Here is a 5281-nt window from a genome sequence, read left to right on the forward strand (position 1 = left end):
CGCCGGCGAAATAAGTCTCTCTCAGGAAAAGAAGATGCGACGATTACCATTAGAAGAGTCGTATTACATGTTTTGTGCGTGACTCTAATTTAACAGGCTTATGTTTGAGATTTTTTTGACAAATCCGGATTTTGCTGTTGGATTAGATTCACGCACAAACTCGTAATCTGTCTTTTCGATTTTTACTAGATCTGTCTTCGATTTCGAATCGAGGAATCAAATCTTTGTTTAATTTTGGTTTTTGAATGATGATTATATGATTTCGATTTTGCGAATCGTAAACAAGATCTACTACATTTCTACTTTTGGAATCATTCCCTTGCGTCGATTCTCTCGTTTTCTCTATTTCCAAATTTGGTATTACTATGTTTGGTATTAGGTCGATTAAAGAGCCCATTCAATGTCAAAACAATAAAGTTATCACTCTCTATTTAATTCTGCCTATAAAAGTTTTCAATCACTCATTTCTTCATTGTCTTGCTTAATTATGTTTTAAGACTTGAGCTTAAGATTTTTTCAAGCACTCATTAATGGATTTGATTGATGCAAACGAGTTGCCGTTAATCCATTTATGTCGTGTATTAATTTCTAGAGATCAAAGGACTGTTTTCTTGTTTTTGCTTAGCATTTTCTTACGAAAGTGGTAAAGACTAAAAAGAGAGTCTCTTTCGCATAATCGTGTTCTACGATCTTAGTTTGTCGAGAAAGCAGAGCAAATCTTATTTATGTAGGTTACTTAAGATATTGTCACAGACCATAGAGATCTCTTGATGATCTAAACTTCTAAATGATGTGACCAAATTAAAACTTATGTGAACAACATTATTGAATTGTTCAATTTGACAAAGTAGGCTAAAAGCATATCACATGATCTTGATTCTTATGTTAATCATGGAGTTTATGAAAGAAAACTAGATATCTACATATTTTTTATTTGAGTTTTGGTCCTAAACATTAAAGCAAAACTAGGTCCGGACCCGCACGTACGTGTGGGGTTTATATTTTGAAATATGTGTTGTATAACATATAGTCAATACATTTTTGTTAATGTAGTATGTAAGTAAATGTTTTTTTGTTGTTTATTTTGTGAATTAGTTAATAGAATAGATACAGTATTATTAGAAACTTAAAGTGAAGATTTTTTTTGTGTGTGTGAAATAAAAATTGGTATGTTAGTTTGTTTTTCGTTTGATTGGTTTAAAAGTTTGGAAAGAAAGATTAGTAAGAATTTAGTAATTTGTGTTTGGTGAATGATTGGATATCGATGTTTGGTTTTGTTGAATTATTTAGAAAGCTGCAAAATTGGTGTGTAATATTTGTAAGACTGAATTTTGATTTTGATTTATATTGAATTTTTTCTTCTTAAACTATAAAATTATTTATTTGGTAAAACAAAATTATTGTTTGTAATCTGATGCAATGGTCATTAATGTAAACGATTAATTAAAATATAATGGCCCATGAATGGCCCATGTATGAATCACCAATCTATTTTATTTGGGCTGGAAATTCTAGAGACCCATTTACTAATAGACTTGTTTCGATCCATGGTTTCGTTTTTTTTATTTTATTTAATATATTACTTATGTTTTTTTTTCCCATTTTGGACAGATAAGATTCGAAGAAACATTCTTGGTCTTATCGTCTTCAAAGTAATCGAAACCCTACAAATCAGAAGATTGTTTGATTTTTTAATCAATGAAAAAATTGTCGATAACCAACCTAGTACGTCTCCGTATATCAAATTTCCATATCAGATTCGGGAATTCTACAAAGAGATAAGGTTTTTAGAGATTCTTCTTCAATCAATCTATTTTAAAAATCTGTCGATTCATTTTACAATCTTTGAAATTCTGTGTTTCAACAGAGATCTTGGGCAATCACTGTGAATATACGAACTTGCATGAGTAAGTATTTTCAATTATATTTGTTGTTTAGATCCAAAATTGATTGTCTATAATTTTTGTGTTTAACCGGGTAACTCAATCTATCTACATAAAAATTGAAAGCGTTGTAGTTAATAGAGATTAAAATTTGATTTTGTATAGATTTAGACAATAGATTTTGTTTCCTGAAAAGACTTCATGATTTAATTTGTTCCTAAATTAATTTCAGATAATTAGAAATATGATGATTTTGTCTGAGGAAGGACGATGTACAAAGTTAAGTTTTCTATTACGGCTCTTACCTAACAAAAGAGTGTTTAAATATATATGGTGCTGATTATACAAAATTCAATGTTTACAGAAAAGGCAAAATATTCGAGTTTTATTCTTTTAGAGAAGGCAAATTTGATGTCCTTTATAAGCCATAATAGAATCTGGAAGCAATGTTAAAGGTTAGTGAGTTGTTAAGGATTCAAATTTGGTTTAATCCATAATAATATTTAGCTATTGTCACTCTTTATGAATTAGAAGAATTGTTATTAAAACATTGTTTTGTCATTGTATTTTTTCAAAATTGATAAAAGTACCCTGGAAATGGAAAACAAATCACGATTATTTGAAACTAAGAATGATATAGTTACTTACAGCTATATCAGTAAGAATCATTTCCACTGTTTCCCCTATGTATTGAGTGTATTGAGTCCACGAATGCACAGTTTTGACTTGAATTCTCCATTGTGTTTTGAAAGGCTTGATGTCAGCAAGATCGGTGAATGCTACAATAGCTGCCATTTTGTTAGAGGGATCGTGAAGAGAACAGTTTAAACAATGGAAATGTGAGTTTTTCTGAATTGTAAACCCTATATTTATAGTTATGAAAGTCGTCTATAATTTTTCTAAGGTTTAGAGAATTACGGGTGAAGAGGATTAAATCTATTAGAATATTTAAGGTATATGCTTGATTTTATTCGATTTTTTGTAATACGATAATGATTTTTTGAGTTGAATTTATTGATTAATGTGGATTTGAAAAGATTTTATCACTTTAAATATAAACTAAATCAAGGAGATATAATCTCGAAGGATTAGTTATCAGTTGATTAGGTGAATATGCGGAATTGAGATTGCATAGATTATTCCGTGATTTTTTTCATTATAATTCGCATTTATAGTTTTAGTTGTTATGGAATGTTTTGATTTGCGTTTTGGTCCTAAACATTAAAGCAAAATATCAGACAGTGTGTTTTTAGAGTACTAAAAGACAAAGACTGTTTAATTTTGGATCAAACAAGAAGAAGATAGTTTAACAAGTAAATCATATACTAGATTGTTGTTTACCTGTTTCTTCTAATGCTAACAAATTATTACAAGTAGAAGATTTATTTAATATATTGGGCTATGAGGCCTATTAATCCAATTATATTTGTAAAATAAATATAGGCCCCTCAAAAAAAACAGTGTGTGTATATGAATCGAAAAAGACCTTAATTCTCAGAGATTTATAAATCTTGGGAAAATTCTGACCAAATCTGTTTCCCTCTCTTTATCTCTCCTTGTGTTGCGTATTCCTCAGACTGATTCTCTAAGCCGTGTCCGTGTGCCAGTGTCTGCCCTTGTTTTATTATCACTGCCGCAGTTCCTATTCTTGCCCGCCAACTGTTCGTCAAATTGCCTGAACCAATTTCATAGTAAGTTTTGTTCTTCCCAAAAGTTTGGATTTTGGGGATTCTGGGTTTTATTCAAACTACTCCTCCGAGATATCAAGAATGGCTACTACTTCGAATGGAAACTCTAAGAAAAGAGATGGTGGTTTATCGTCGCTTGCCCCTCGCAAAATCAACGTCCAGAAATTCTCAGAGGCTCGAGCAGCGGAGCTCGAATCTCTTCACTCCATTGTGTCTGAACGTTTGAACAAGGACTTTCGATCAAAGAGGAATAAGAGGAGAAGGACCAATTCTTACAATAATCAACCTGCAAAGAAGCGTTATATACAGAGGCAGAAATCAGAGTCATTGATTGGTCAAGTATCAGGAGGAGGAGACCATGAAACAAAGATCACTAGACGAGTTAAGAGAAGAATGGAACTTAAAGGGAACCCTCAATCTGGTTTTTGTACTTCTGGTGATGGGACAAAGAGGCTGAGAACACATGTTTGGCATGCTAAACGATTTACGATGACTAAGCTTTGGGGCTTTCACCTTCCTCTTGGTTTACATGGAAGGTAAATTTCAAATTTTCAGTGTTGTTGCTTCTGATAAGTTACAACAAAGTTTGAGCCTTTTCAAATCTTAAGGTTGTTTTTGTCATGCTTCTAGAGGAAGGGGATCTAGGGATGTCTTGAAGCAATCTAGGCAAGGTGTTCTTCTTCATGATGCAAGCTATCACATTGCTGTGCAATTGGAGGGTCCAGAGGCAGGCATTTTCTTTATTCTTGATATTCTTCATTAAATTGCTTTAATATTTTCTTGATCTCTTTTGCCTTTGAATTTCTCAGGGCTCACTCTTGTCGATATTAAATATGCTACTAGAGCCTTCTCCTTCATCTCATTCCAAGGAAGTTTTTGACTCTATTCTCACAGGCCGTAGTTATGAAAACGCCATGGTATAGTGGATATATGAATTTCTCTTTTCTAAACAGGAAACGAGACGACAACTTAAGCATGATGTAACCGTAAGTTTTTCTGTTTTGTCTCCAGCTTTATCATCTCGAACCACCAGTTTCTCAGGCGATTGCTCCTGTAACTTATATGTGGAGACCTTCTCAGATACCAAAGAGAAGAGATGAGGAGAAAGGAGGGGACGGCATAGGAACTGATCGCCCAGTCTCAGATAGAGATTATGTAGACTTTCGAAAACTTTGGGTGTGGATCCATGCTTCTTCCTTCACTGAAGGATATGCTATTCTTAAAGTAGCTTGTCAGAAACAGGTAGTTATTTGTTGTTTCTTGAGGTTACTTTTAGGTGCACTAGCTGTCATTTGTTGTTAGCGTCATGCTTTACATATTCTTGTGGAGATAATGACACCTACAGCTCTTTCATTCAGATGAATGAGACAGGTGTCTCAGTTGATTGCTTTTCACTCGAGGGCCAGCTTGCAAAACTTGAGATTTTTGGTCCAAAAGCATCTCATCTTCTCCAGAAGACCCTACATCCTGCTACAAGGTGAGCCATCTGAGTATATATAGAATGTTTGCAAATGAACAAAGGAAGATTTATCTCAGTTTTTTTTTTTTTTTTGCTTTGCAGTAGCTCAGAGGATACCTCTATTTCTAAAATGTGTTCAATGGAAAAAGCTGAGGTTAAAAACGTTGCTGATCCTTACAAAGAAGAGAACGTATCATCTGGCGCTATTTTAGCACAGTTTGTCATAGATCGCGCGGTTAATCCTGAATAGT

General features: G+C 33.2%; 1 pseudogene across 1 annotated transcript; it reads left to right on the plus strand.

Moving 5' to 3' along the window:
* The first annotated feature begins 1597 nt into the window (after positions 1-1597).
* Positions 1598-5275, plus strand: LOC9298667 (annotated as a pseudogene). Its single transcript, XR_002329945.1, has 10 exons — positions 1598-1783; positions 1868-1907; positions 2116-2338; positions 2636-2722; positions 3460-4107; positions 4202-4298; positions 4381-4488; positions 4583-4813; positions 4930-5048; positions 5133-5275. The product of XR_002329945.1 is annotated as a ribonucleases P/MRP protein subunit POP1 (transcript).
* The last annotated feature ends 6 nt before the right edge of the window (positions 5276-5281 follow it).

Source organism: Arabidopsis lyrata (assembly GCF_000004255.2).
Source record: "Arabidopsis lyrata subsp. lyrata unplaced genomic scaffold ARALYscaffold_302, whole genome shotgun sequence".
Taxonomy (NCBI): Eukaryota; Viridiplantae; Streptophyta; class Magnoliopsida; order Brassicales; family Brassicaceae; genus Arabidopsis; species Arabidopsis lyrata.